This window comes from Myxocyprinus asiaticus, chromosome 18 (assembly GCF_019703515.2).
Source record: "Myxocyprinus asiaticus isolate MX2 ecotype Aquarium Trade chromosome 18, UBuf_Myxa_2, whole genome shotgun sequence".
In the NCBI taxonomy this organism is placed as follows: Eukaryota; Metazoa; Chordata; class Actinopteri; order Cypriniformes; family Catostomidae; genus Myxocyprinus; species Myxocyprinus asiaticus.
This window is the reverse complement of record NC_059361.1, coordinates 45,195,567-45,211,181: the sequence shown is the minus strand read 5'-3', so window position 1 is coordinate 45,211,181 and position 15,615 is coordinate 45,195,567. Positions and strand designations below refer to the sequence as shown.

General features: G+C 38.4%; 1 pseudogene; it reads left to right on the top strand.

Moving 5' to 3' along the window:
- Positions 1 to 15,615, top strand: part of LOC127456149 (early endosome antigen 1-like) — a 70,735-nt pseudogene that overhangs the window by 27,985 nt on the left and 27,135 nt on the right.

Here is a 15,615-nt window from a genome sequence, read left to right as displayed (position 1 = left end):
GTAGTTTAATTAGCTTCTTATTCAAATTCTGGTAAAATGCTCCTCCGGTGCCATTCTAAATGTATATGATAAGTGAAACGAACTATTGAGCAACTACATCTGAAATGTTGTTCGTGAGTAGCGCTCCAATATGAAAATAGCCGCGAGCTCTGAGGGTTTAAAATAGCCACGACCACCTCACCAGCCTGCGCGTGCTATGTATGTGTGTCAACAGAGCAGCGCTATTCACCGAAACGCACTGCACATGCATACTGTATATTTACTTAATAAACGCAGCCTTTTTACGATTCGCAAAGTTATCGCATGTCTTTGAATAAAATGCAAGAGTCAGATGGACTACTTTAATGTTGCTTTTATGGTTCTTTATGTCATTTTTGGAGCTTGATAATAACGAACATCACTAACACACAGTCTCTAATTTGGATTGGGCTCGTCAGACCGATACCCGATCTGTCTAAAAACATCAGTATCAGAGCAGATACCGATCCAGGTATCGGATCGGTGCATCCCTAGTTAAGAAAAAAAAAAAAAACTTAATTCAAATAGTTTGATTTATAAGCATAAATGTTACTAAATTTTTGTTCAATTTCTCTGAAAACAAGACAAAATATCTTATGCCATTTTGCCCCTCAAGTTAATTTATCTTGTTTTATGAATGTTTAGATATTTTTACTGAAACAAGACCTACAGTACTGTGCAAAAGTTTCAGGCACTTGTGAAAAACTTTCAAAATGAGGATTTCTTGAAAAAATAATGACATAAATAATTTTCATTAATCAATTAATATCATACAAAGTCCAGTAAACATAAAAAAATCTAAATCAATATTTGGTGTGACCACCTTTGCCTTTAAAACAGCACCAATTCTCCTGGGTACACCTGAACAGTTTTTCTTGGTTGTTGGCAGATAGGATGTTGCAAGCTTCTTGAAGAATTCGCCACAGTTCTTCTATCTATTTAGGCTGTCTTAATTGCTTCTGTCTCTTCTTGTAATCCCGACTGACTCGATGTTCAGTGGGGGGCTTTGTGAGAGCCATGACATCTGTTGCAGGGCTCCCTGTTCTTCTATTCTATTATATTTGCAAAAGTAATGTTTGGGAGTATAAAATGTATATTTTCTATTGACACACTAAAGTAGCAGATATAAATAACCATCTTAAGACAAATGTTCATGTGAAACACTTTTGCACAGTACTGTATATACACTTATAATAATACAAAGTGAAAAAATGTGACTTAATGTGGAAATCTTTGCCGACCTCTGCTCAAATAAAATAAAAATTCCTCTCTAATGACAACTCTAATGAAGCTCTCGTTCAGTGGATTCGCTGTATTTAATGGTTTCAGAATAATTTTCTTGTACTTTCTTTGCACCCAGAAATTAAACCTGCCATAATTTACTCACCCTCGTGTCATCCTGTGTGAACTTTTTTTCTTCCATACAACAGAAAATTAGAAGATTAGGAGAATGTTTTCCATGCAGTGAAAGCATACAGTGACCAGGGGCTGTCTAGATCCAAAAATTACTACTTTGCACCTTAAAGTAGTCCACATGACTCATCACCTATTATATATACACATTAGTGCTGTCGAAGTTACTGCGTTAATAATGCAAAAATTCGTTTAACACCACAAAATTGTTTTAACGCCGTTAACACGTAATATGACCCTTTTAATAAACCGTAGTTCATGAGAAGCGAGTCAATTCGTGCAAACGTCGCTAATGTCACATGCATTGCCGTCAGGAAAACAGATGGTTGGAGACATCATGCTGAGACCAGGTCCAAAAATTTTATCAATGTAGCACAGTGGTAGAACATGCCTGCAAAGCACAGATAGAGCTCCTAACATTGTAACATCATTGCAGCGGCAAGACAGTTGTCATTTGAACACCTGCCTTGCACTTTGAGGCGCGGTGCGAGTGCGAGGCAAAAGTTGCGAGGCGCGGTGAGAGCGTGAAGTGAAAGTGTGAGTGCGAGGCGATCGTCTGTGTTCCGTGACTGCTGCCGGGTCATTGAATAACATATAACGTGCCAGTAAAGGCAGCCGGTGGAGTTTCTGGTTCCCCCTTAGGGAGTTGGTGCCCTACGCGGACTGCGTAATATGCGTATAGGGAGCGGCAGTACTGATTACCAGCTAATGGAAACCCTGCTGCTGTCTCCAAGGTTCTGTCACAGTGTCTCTGTTTGATAGTGCACTAGCCCAGTGTTTCCTAACCTTTTTTCTGCCACGGCACACTTTTTTACAATTAAACAAATCCCATGGCACACCTCTATCCCACTGTCCCACATAACCATCGTTGATAGTTTTCCTTTTCAAGAACTTCCATGTTTTCTGTCCACTTTAGTTGCGTGTTTACTCGTAATGTTTGAAATTCGGTTATGCAAAAAACTCAAGTCACGTAGGTACGGTGTATAATGAGATCACAGGTAGCAAGAGTGCTAATTGGGTAATGAATAAAACAACAAATTTGCATCTTTTCTTATTTTTAGATTTGTTCTTGCAAATTAATTCTTGCAATGCCACAGCATATAATTTTTTATTTATCTATTTATTTACATGGCTCCAGACTAACATTTAAGAGTGGTAACACCGGTGTTAAATTCTTCAAATGGTCGCACTGGTCCAACTGAAAGAAAAAAAAAATATTTTACGGTTTCTTTCTTTTTATCAGGATCTTGATGATTAAAATACAGTCATCTGAAGACAAACAAAGCCTTTTTCTACAATCAGAGGGCATTAGAAAAGATTTTACACATAAGGAAAGTTTCATTGTATCCATAGTTTTCACTGTGGCATTTGCAATAAGATCATAGTAACCAAAAGTAAAACCATGATTAGCAGTAACCATAAAACAAATTATGGCATTTTTCGTAAGTAAAACACATCCAGAAATTAAATTGTATTCTCTCACTACTATATTGAAATGAGTTCATGGTAAATATTCTTTTGAATATCTGTGATGTGTGGATTGAAACCTCACAATTTCTGTCTGTTCATTGTGCAGATTTCTCCTTTATTCCTTTTCAGTGCTGTTTGGAATGTTGGGGCCATTTAATAAAAATTTAAACTGGTTTAATCATCGACACACTATGAGCTTTCATAGAGGTTTTAAACGAATAATCAATGCTGAATTCGTGACCCAGCCCGTAAAGTCTTCTCCAGCACATCCCAAAGACTTTCAATGAGGTTAAGGTCAGGACTCTGTGGTGGCCAATTCATGTGTGAAAATGATTCCTCATGCTCCCTGAACCACTCTTTCACAATTTGAGCCAGATGAATCTTGGCATTGTCGTCCTGGAATATGCCCGTGCCATCAGGGAAGAAAAAAATGCATTGATGGGATAACCAGGTCATTCAGTACATTCAGGTAGTCAGCTGACTTCATTGTATTGCCGCATAACATTGCGGAGACTAGACCTGACCAATTGAAGCAACCCCAGATCATAACACTGCCTCCAGAGGCTACAGTGAGCACTATGCATGATGGGTGCATCGCTTCATGTGCTTCCCTTTTTACCCTGACGCGCCCATCACTTTGGAATTGGGTAAATCTGGACTCTTCAGACCACATGACCTTTTTCCACAGTCCAATCTTTAAGCTCCCTCGCAAATTGAAGCGTTTTTTTCTGATTAGCCTCACTAACAAGTGGCTTTCTTGTGGCTACACAGCTGTTTAGTCCCAATCCTGTAAATTCTCGTCGCATTGTGTGTGTGGAAATGCTCTTACTTTCACTATTAAACATAGTCGTGACTTTTACTGTTGATTTTTTACGATGTGACTTCAAGCGTTTTAGTGATCTCCGATCACGATCATTCAAGATTTCTTTCCGCCCACATTTCTTCCGTGAAGCTGACAATTCACCACTATCCTTCTAGGTTTTAATAATGCGTTGGACAGTTCTTAAACCCAATTCCAGTGATTTCAGCAATCTTCTTACTTGTTTTCTTTGCTTGATGCAGGCCACTAATTTGCCCCTTCTGAAACACAGTAAAATACATCTTCCGACATGGTTGTTTAAGAAATGAGAAGCTACACACTGCACAGTGGTTTATTGACAGGTGAGGGGTGGCGCTTCACTGCTGCCAGGACGCATACAGTATGGATTATCGTTTACACCTCAAATGCGATGTGGTCACCTGTTTTTGACCACAATCGTATGTGGTTTTCCGATCACAAAATGTTTTAGATCTCGTTTAGACCTGTATTTAGGGCTGACCACATGTGATGGGATCACTGAAACGCATCTAAATACCATGTGGAAACGGGTCTAAGATACCTACCTTTAGGGAGTGCACCTATGATACCTTAAAATGCTGCCTACAGAGGAGGCTCACTGGGTTTTGGAACAGACCCATAATGCACATTAAGACAAAACACCAGGTACAGTATATGATATGAGGTATCAGGACATTACATAAATATTCTAAAAAGAAAGATTGTGCTTACAGATTCTATATTATTTATTTACTGCATATTTGCATTGAATTCAGATTTTTTGTGCTTGAGACGAGTAAAACAGTGTAGCACCTGTGTTTGCCAGTTGATTAGCGGCAACAGCGCACTGAATTGTGCAGCAGCAACGACTCTAATCTCATTGGTCAGACAGTTTTCATCGCAGCTTGAACAAAAATAAATCAGACTGCTGTCTTTTGGATTGTTGGCGGACGATTTTTCGAACCCTGTCTGAATAGCGCCCAGGGAAATAATCAACAATAAAGATTTTTGTTATAATCGCGCAGCCGTAGTCACAGCTATTATTGGCACCAACAAAGGTGAGATTTGAGAGCTGTAGCGTAAAGGAGGAATTTCAGTTAATTCTGGGAATATAGTGCACGAGTCGTATGGACTATTAAGATGCTTTCTTGTAACTTTGCAATACCTGCTCTCTGTATGATTTCATTGTACATTTTCATTATGTTCAGCGAAAGAAAGTACATTTTTGGCTGAGTTTTTCATTTTCTGTTTCATGATTGTTCTCTCCATTATCAACGAGAACCTGTTTATTTCTGTGATCATAGATCAGTTTTCGTTTATCACTAATCTTGACGCTTTCCTTTCACTGCATGTTTAAACCTTTTTCCTCAACACAAAACAGATGGGACTGATTCCTGTTTCCTGTGCAGTGGCACAAAATAGTTGAGTTGGTTTTGTGGTGCTTTCTAAACTCCCTTTCCCTAATCTGAGGTAAAAATATTGTGGCACCCTGTCACAAAGGAATTGAAGCCTTTCCTTTGCCGTAGGATCAAAACATACTCGCATGCGATTTGATTGAGGCAATCTGAGAATGCTGTCAACGTGAAATTTAGGTTTAAATGAAACCCTGCAGATGACTGTGGGGTGTTCTGATCTGGAGCAAGTGTGCATGGCTTTGTGTGAACTGCAAGTATTTTAGTCTCTTGGTCCACAATCATGCTGTTGCCTTGAAAAACAAGTTTGCAGTGTGTGCTCCTTCCTGCTGCTTCCTACATCCGTGTTCACCACTCTCTCTTATCTGCACTAGAATTACCTCTCTGTCTCTCTCTCTTCACTCTGATTTTGTACCTTGTACTCCATTGCTCTAAATGTATTTGATCCATTCCCATCATCTTGTGGCACAAAACTGATTAAGGATGACTGGTTATTTCCTGGCTGCTCCGATCCAGCATTAGCCAATCGGCAACAAGATGTAGAGGAGTAGTTGGCCCAGGCCCATGGTCTCCACACAAAGAAAAACAGGAGGCCCAAATATTTCACCCCACACAGCTTGCAGGTATGAACTAAAGCCAATTCAGTATACTATATAAATGATAGAGTCCCTTTACCCCCATTCATTATTTTTTCTTTTGCTGTGTTGCAAAGTTGAATTAAAGGAATAGTTTACCAAGAAATTAAAGTTTTGTCATTCCACACCCATATGACTTTATTCATTCCATGGAGTACAAATCAAAGATGGTGACACTTCAGTAACATTAAATCTCATTGGTCACGAGACACGCAAGAACCAGTGAGGTTTCACGTTAATTAAGTATCACTATATTTGATTTGTGCGCTGTTTGCAGGAGTTGATGAATGATTTGATTGGATTTCATTTGAGCGTGAATAGCAGCTTAAATTTTGGTCTGTTCATCACACGAAGTGAACATGTGCCACCAGAAGACTTGGAAAATAGCGCACAAGACCCTTCGACTACTTTTACAGTGGTTTTAAGTTTTTTTTTTTTTGCTTTTTTTTTTTTTTTGTTTTTTTTTTTGTTTTTAGAAGTTGAACGATGGTGAATTTTGCCCATACAGTAACTAAGGTGGTGGAAAATGCTGATAACCGATTAATTGACCGATAGTTTTTCAAATCGATTCATAGAATGTGACAATATTTTCTTAGTCAGCAAAGACATAGAGGCCAGAGTCCAAAATGAATAAAATCCTAGATGTAGTACATCAGAAAGTATTTAGACCCCTTATGCTAAAATGCTTTTTTTTTTTCACATCAATCTACACTCCATACCCCATAATGACAAAGCAAAAAACAGATTTTTGATAACTTGGCAAATTTATTAAAAAGAAAAAACTGATATCACATTGACGTATGTATTCAGACCCTTTGCTATGACACATGAAATTTAGCTCAGGTGCATCCCATTTCTTTGAGATGTTTATACACATTGATTGGAGTCCACCTGTGGCAAATTCAATTGATAGGACATGATTTGAAAAGGCACACACCTGTCTATATAAGCTGAAAATGCATATCAGAGCAAAAACCAAGCCATGTGGTCAAAGGAACTGCCTGCAGAGCTCAGAGACGAGATTGTATCGAGGTACAGATCTGGGGAAGGTTACAAAATTTTTTCGGCTGCATTGAAGGTTCCCAAGAGCACAGTGGCCTCCATAATTCTTAAGTGGAAGATTGGAACAACCAGGACTCTTCCTAGAGCTAGCCGCCTGGCCAAACTGAGTAATCAGGGGAGAAGGTAAGTGAGGTGACCAAGAACTCTGGTTGAGCTCCAGAGATCATATGTGGAGATGAGAGAAACTTGCAGAAGGACAACCATAACTGCAATATTCCACCGAACTGAGCTTTATGGCAGAATGGCCAGAAGGAAGCCTCTCCTCAGTGCAAGACACATAAAAAGCACTTAAAGGACTCTCAGACTGTGAGAAACAAGATTCTCTGGTCTGATGAAACGAAGATTGAACTGTTTGGTCTCAATTCCAAGCATCATGTCTGGAGGAAACCAGGCACCGCTCATCACCTACACAATACCACCCCATCATGCTGTGGGGGTGTTTTTCAGCGGCAGGAACTGAGGGACTGTTCAGGGTTGAAGGAAAGCTGAACGCACCAACATACAGAGATATCCTTAATGAAAACCTGGTCCAGAGTGCTCAGGACCTCAGACTGGGCCGACGGTTCACCTTCCAACAGGACAATGACCCTAAGCACACAGCCAAGACAACGCAAGTGTGGCTTTGGACAACTCTGTGAATGTCCTTGAGTGACCCAGCCAGAGCCCGGACTTGAACCCAATCGAACATCTCTTGAGAGACCTGAAAATGACTGTCCACCGACGGTCCCCATCCAACCTGAATGACTTTAAATTTTGCATGCTGTGTCATTGTCCGAGGTGCCAACAAGGTCTATCTGCATATCTTAATGAAACATGGCTGCCGTTGTCCAATCATGTTTTAGCAGCTTTTAGACAATGTTAAAAAAGGCAGATCGGAACAAAACGTGGTGGGCATATTCGTCTGTTGATCCAAAAGGTCTGTGCCAGTCTCGCACATCTCTATTCTCAACATGTATGAGCGGTCGGATTAATAAATTCATTCAAAGTACGCAGCTCTTCTTCACTAAGATTGCAGCCTTTAGCGGTTTAATAAATCACACTAGGACATGTCACGATTTCCATTGCAGTTCAAAATGAGCATTTTAAAGCAGTCGTGTGTCAGTCATATTGCGCGCTGGTACTGGATTGAGTCGGTACTACCGGTACTGCAGAAACACTGGTATTGTTACATCGTAATATATGTAAACTCAGCAAAAAAGAAACGTCCCTTTTTCAGGACACTGTATTTTAAAGATAATTTTGTAAAAATCCAAATAACTTTACAGATCTTTATTGTAAAGTGTTTAAACAATGTTTTCCATGCTTGTTCAATGAACCATTAACAATTAATGAACATGCACCTGTGGAACGGTCATTAAGAAACTAACAGCTTACAGACGGTAGACAATTAAGGTCACAGTTATAAAAACTTAGGACACCAAAGACACCTTTCTACTGACTCTGAAAAACACCAAAAGAAAGATGCCCAGGGTCCCTGCTCATCTGCGTGAACGTGCCTTAGGCATGCTGCATGGAGGCATGAGGACTGCAGATGTGGGCAGGGCAATAAATTGCAATGTCTGTACTGTGAGACGCCTAAGACAGCGCTACAGGGAGACAGGAAGGACAGCTGATCATCCTCGCAGTGGCAGACCACGTGTAACAACACCTGCACAGGATCAGTACATCCGAATATCACACCTGCGGGACAGGTACAGGATGGCAACCACAACTGCCCGAGTTACACCAGGAACGCACAATCCCTCCATCAGTGCTCAGACTGTCTGCAATAGGCTGAGAGAGGGCTTGTAGGCCCGTTGTAAGGCAGATCCTTACCAGACATCACCGGCAACAATGTCGCCTATGGGCACACACCCACCTTCGCTGGACCAGACAGGACTGGCAAAAATTGCTCTTCACTGATGAGTCGTGGTTTTGCCTCACCAGGGGTGATGTTCGGACTCACGTTTATCGAAGGAATGAGCGTTACACCAAGGCCTGTACTCTGGAGCGGGATCGATTTGGAGGGGGAGGGTCCGTCATGGTCTGGGGCGGTGTGTCACAGCATCATCAGACTGAGCTTGTTGTCATTGCATGCAATCGAAGACATCCTCCTCCCTCGTGGTACCCTTCCTGCAGGCTCATCCTGATATGACCCTCCAGCATGACAATGCCACCAGCCATACTGCTCGTTCTGTGCGTGATTTCCTGCAAGACAGGAATGTCAGTGTTCTGCCATGGCCAGCGAAGAGCCCGGATCTCAATCCCATTGAGCACGTCTGGGACCTGTTGGATTGGAGGGTGAGGGCTAAGGCCATTCCCCCCAGAAATGTCCGGGAATTTGCAAGTGCCTTGATGGAAGAGTGGGATAACATCTCACAGCAAGAACTGGCAAATCTGGTGCAGTCCATGAGGAGGAGATGTGCTGCAGTACTTAATGCAGCTGGTAGCCACACAAGATACTGACTGTTACTTTTGATTTTGACCCCCACTTTGTTCAGGGACACATTATTCCATTTCAGTCGCATGTCTGTGAAACTTGTTCAATTTATGTCTTAGTTGTTGAATCTTTTTATGTTCATACAAATATTTACACAGGTTAAGTTTGCTGAAAATAAAAGCAGTTGAAAGTGAGAGGACATTTCTTTTTTTGTTGAGTTTATATTTCAAAAGTATATTGTCAAGTGAAGACTGTACATGTTTGGTTAGTGTATTGTTTCTGTGAGAAAAAATAAATCAGCATAATAAATAGTAGTACAAAACTAATATGACAATACAGCAAAGCAGTAATACTATAAAGAATAAATGTTGTCATATTACTTGAACAGAACATGTTTTAAAGAGGTGCAGTAAACTAGGGTTGGACACAGTGGTTTCAAAAATTATCTAAAAAAATTTCAGGCTATTGATGATATTCAATCTGAATAATTAGGTATTTCCCCTGAAACAGCTAAATCTATTTAAAAGTTATGAAGGCATGTTTCACTAGTTTTACACTAAATTAACACAAGGGAGAATGAGATCTTATCACTTTCATTGATATGCACATTTATATTTATATATTATATACAATTATACAAAGTAGCCTAATAAAAAGCATTATTTACCTTCATATATAGTTTACTTAAAAAATTTTTTGTGAATGAACAAGGTGTGTAAAAACACATTTTTGGAACTCAGTAGAACATTGCATAATACTAAAATATTACTGTGGGACCCAGTCAAGTTTATTATTCTAATTTAATACTGAATTATCAACATTGAGATGAGGTCTCACAGAGACCTGCAGGTGCACTTGTTATAATACTGAAGAGCTAACTAAGCTTTTTGTTTACAGATAACAAATAAAAAATTTGTGAAGATGAATAAACACCTTTGATGATAAATAACTGAGAAATCAGTCAAGTCTATAAGCATTACAAGTATTACATACTTATTTCCATAGAAAAATTCCTAAGGTAAAATCAATTAAGATAAACATTAGCACTCTCTAAAATGCATTTAAAACTGTGATTAATATTACTCATGCACAGCAGCACCAGATATGGTAAAACAGACATTTCCTTAACAAATAAACAAGATGCCAGTAGACCTTTACAAGCCAAAACTTTAGCATGCGCTAATGAAGACAGACTGCATACCGAATTAGGATTTCTTGTCCTGTTGTACAAAATTGGTACAACACCCTGCATCTGTAATTCACATAGTTGAATAAACTAATAATTTTGATGTGTTTCTGACAACAGAAATTGGTGAAATTTAGCATGTGTCATCAGACTTGCCTGGTGTTTATTATCAAAATAATCTAATTTTACAGAAAAAATCCTGTGGATGCTGTGAACACAGCTATTATGGTGTGAAATTTCAACTGCTTTGAGCACAGTTGAAAAAATAGGATTTTCTTAAGTTATAGCGCCCCCTAGCACCAAAAATGAATGAAACTCAGCATGTTACCTCAGCGTGTTCTCTTGGCCATGTGTAAAAAGTTTTAAGTTTGAAAATTGCACTCACAAGATACAGGCTAATTAGTCATTATAGGCCATGCCCCAAAATATATTTGTTTATATCTTCAGAACATTTTTGACAGATCAAAATTCTTTTAACAACTTTTTGTTAGGAGGGTCTGTAGATGACGTATACCAAGTTTTGTGCGACTCGGACAAACGGCCTAGGACGAGTTCGAAAAAGTTGGTTTTTCAAATAAATCGAAAATGAAGATGTTTGTTGCAGAATTGGAAATTCATGTGACTATTATTTGGGGGCACTGATGGATTCAGAAAAGTTTTAGAATTTTATTCTAGCCTATACGGTTCCGGAGATATTAGCAAAAATGCAAATTAGCTAATTATAGTGCCACCGTGTGGCCGATTGTCACAAAATTTGATATGCTGCTTCATGTGCTGAAATTTAAGAAAATTCTAACGGATACAATACGGTTCCAGCACCTTCGGTGCTTGGCCCCCTAATAAAAGAAGATTGGGTGCATAATGTGGGACTTGTAACACTCAACAAGCCTGAAACACATGGAGGACTCTTATTTTGAAATGACAGTTTGTTCATGCTGTTCTTTTGACTTATAAAGCACAAAACGTACTATCAGAATTGGTCCTAAATTTCATGGATTTGATCCTAAGTTAAAAGTGAGGACTAAAACGGGATTTATAAAGGCAAAAACTGATGTGAAAATGTACTTATGTGTACGGCAACTGACAAACATGCGTTCAAATGTTTTTTTTGTGTGTGTGTGTGTGTGTGTGTGTGTGTTAATGCTCCAGTGAGCTAGTGCGCACTGACTTGACTTTTTGAAGACTTAGTGATGCAAATACAAGTTGTTGACCGACTAGTAAAGGAGTGAGCACGTTTCGTGCACAAGAACATTACAATATATAAGTCAGAATGCGGTCATATTTACACTATGTATGTTTAATATTAATGCTTTATTTTGGATATCCACTGTAACAGAATATTTATTTATAGCCCTATATTTACGTTTCCATAATAACCTTTTTTTTGAGAATTACGAGATAACAGGCAGGTGTAACTGTATATATGGTATGTAATATGTCAAGTTTGTATTCCGACCCGCAGGTGGGCCCGCGAGAAAAAAAATCAATTGTCAAAATATTAATAACTACAGTCTTGACCAACACAAAATACAGATGAAGTCAGAAGTCATTAAATCTAATTTTTTAACTATTCCACAGATTTCATATTAGCAAACTATAGTTTTGGCAAGACGTTTACTTGTCCTACATGACACAAGTAATTTTTCCAACAATTGTTTACAGACAGATTGTTTCACATATAATTGACTATATCACAATTCCAGTTGGTCAGAAGTTTACATACACTAAGTTAACTGTGCCTTTAAGCAGCTTGGAAAATTCCAGAAAATGATTTCAAGCCTTTAGGCAATTATCCAATTAGCTTCTGATAGGAAACTCAAGGCCTCTTTGCTTGACATCATGTGAAAATAAAAAATAATCAGCCAAGACCTCAGAACAAATATTGTGGACCTCCACAAGTCTGGTTCATCCTTGGGAGCAATTTCCAAATGCCTGAAGGTACCATGTTCATCTGTACAAACAATAGTATGCAAGTATAAACACCATGTGACCACGCAGCCATCATACTGCTCAGGAAGGAGACACATTCTGTCTCCTAGAGATGAACGTAGTTTGGTGCAAAAAGTGAAAATCAATCCCAGAACAACAGCAAACGGCCTTGTGAAGATGCTGTAGGAAACCGGTAGACAAGTATCTATATCCACAGTAAAACGAGTCCTATATCTACATAACCTGAAAAGCTGCTCAGCAGGGAAGAAGCCACTGCTCCAAAACCACCATAAAAAAGCCAGACTACAGTTTGCAAGTGCACATGGGGACAAAGAGCTTACTTTTTGGAGAAATGTCCTGTGGTCTGATGAAACAAAAATTTAACTGTTTGGAAATAATAGCCATCGTTATGTTTGGAGGAAAAAGGGTGAGTCTTGCAAGCCGAAGAACACCATCCCAACCGTGATGCATGTGGGTGGCAGCATCATGTTGTGGGGGTGCTTTGCTGCAGGAGGGACTGGTGCACTTCACAAAATAAATGGCATCATGATGAAGGAAAATTATGTGGATATATTGAAGCAACATCTCAAGACATCAGCCATGAAGTTAAAGCTTGGTCGCAAATGGGTGTTCCAAATGGACAATGACTCCAAGCATACATCCAAAGTTGTGGCAAAATGGCTTAAGGACAACAAAGTCAAGGTATTGGAGTGGCCGTCACAAAGCCCTGACCTCAGATAGAAAATTTGTGGGCAGAACTGAAAAAGCGTGTGCGAGCAAGGAGGCCTACAAACATGACTCAACAATTCCAGCAACTTATTGTGAGAAGCTTGTGGAAGGCTACCCAAAATGTATGACCTAAGTTAAACAATTTAAAGACAATGCTACCAAATGCTAACAAAGTGTATGTACACTTCTGACCCACTGGGAATGTGATGAAAGAAATAAAAGCTGAAATAAATAATTCTCTCTACTATTATTCTGACATTTCACATTCTTAAAATAAAGTAGTGATACTAACTGACCTAAGACAGGGAATGTTTTCTATGATTAAATGTCAGGAATTGTGAAAAATTTTGTTTAAATGTATTTGGCTAAGGTGTATATAAACATCTGTCTTCAACTGTAGGTATCGTTTGAAAGCTTAGAAGCTCTACTTTCCAATGCATGCAGACATTATGACCAAAACTGACCAAGTGCTTTGAAATTTGCAGACAAATCAGAAGTAAAAAAAAACAAACAAAAAAAAACAATTGCACTGGACATATTATTGCAATTAGTAAAAACATCAAACTGATCAAATAGCCATGTGTCATATGTTTGCTGGAAAGCTCTCAAACTGTAGAATACAACCAGCCTATTTGTTTTACTCACAGACAAAAATATAGCGAGTAATAGCTAAGTATATTTCTTTGATAATTATGTTGGTGTTGCTTATATGCTGCATTTTCACTTATAACATCATGAAAAATAAATGGAACATAAAATATCACATATCATTTCTTAGAGAAGGTGATTGTCTTTCACAAGGTAATCGGATGCATAGATCATTAGATAACAGAGGTGGGGGACTCGAGTTACATGACTTGACTCAAGTCGCAAATTTTGGGACTTGCTTTGACTTGAGAGCAAATTACTTGAGACTTGACTTTGACTTGAAGTGGAGGACTGAAACTACAAAGAGAAGCATGACAGTCAACAAAGGCAATTTTAATCTGTTATAGAAAAACTTTTAAATGAATAAAGGAAAATCTTCACTTCAGTTGATATTTGCAATTCATCGTGTTAAAAGAATTGGGTAGACTAAAAGTCAGTAGGCAATATTTTTATGTTAAAAAAAAAACAAAAAAAACAAGAAGAACAAATAGTTTAAGCGAAAAATAATAGTTCGACCTGCAAAAATAATCTCTTTTGGCTATAAGTACCGTGTCAATAAAAAAAGATTTGCCAGTTGCACAATATGAAATGCAAGAATATAGGACATGACCACCACGACCTCAAATTTCATCCGACATTTCAAGAACCACAAAGAAAGGTAAGTAAATAATTTCGTTATGGATAGATTTCACTAATATCTAGAAAGATTAATGTGCAAAATTACTGTTCTTTTTTTTAAGGGTTGTCAGTAAATCAAAATAATTATTCATGATTAATCTCATGTTTTGTATTTTTAGCATGATTAATAACACGTTTGAAATTAGCTGACATTTGCCTTTTTACTCGTTTCTTTTAATGATGGAAAACAGTAAACACAGTTTTAATGACACTGTGATGTTTATTAGCGGCGTTTCACTCGAGGATGATATTTCATACTTTTTTAGCTTTTATGAAATGATGTTTTATGATCCTGTTGAGCGTGTGTTTAGCCATGGAGGGATTATTATGTGGCCCCTTCGTTCACAACTTAGTGGCAAGGTCTTGGCTAACCTTATTTTCTGTAAATTAAATCAATTTTAGACAATAATGTAGATTGGATTTTCGTTGCGATTTTGAACATTGTAAGTAACTGAATTTTATTTTATATTATTTTATTTTTAGATATTAATGTAGCACAGATATGTATATAATCCATATACATATATGTAAAGATATGTATATAAGTTAATCTTTTTGGGGTACAAATAAATATGGAGCCCAAATTTTAACTTTTATTTATTTCATTTTGGTACTGTGACTTGACGACTTGATACTTAACAGGACTTGACTGAGGTAAGTGACTGACTTGACCTGCTTGATTTGTCTTGATGGTTAATACTTTAGACTTGACGTGGACTTGATGGTTAATACTTGAAACTTGACTCGGATTTGACTCGGACTTGATGGTTAAGACCTGAGACTTGACTCAGACTTGATGGTTAAGACTTGAGACTTGACTCGGACTTGATGGTTAATAGTTGAGACTTGACTCGGACTTGATGGTTAAGACTTTAGACTTGACGCGGACTTGATGGTTAATACTTGAGACTTGACTCGGACTTGTTGGTTAATAGTTGAGACTTGACTCGGACTTGATGGTTAATAGTTGAGACTTGACTCGGACTTGATGGTTAAGACTTGAGACTTGACTCGGACTTGATGGTTAAGACTTGAGACTTGACTTGGACTTGATGGTTAAGACTTGAGACTTGACTCGGACTTGATGGTTAAGACTTTAGACTTGACTCGGACTTGATGGTTAAGACTTGAGACTTGACTCGGACTTGATGGTTAAGACTTGAGACTTGACTCGGACTTGATGGTTAATAGTTGAGACT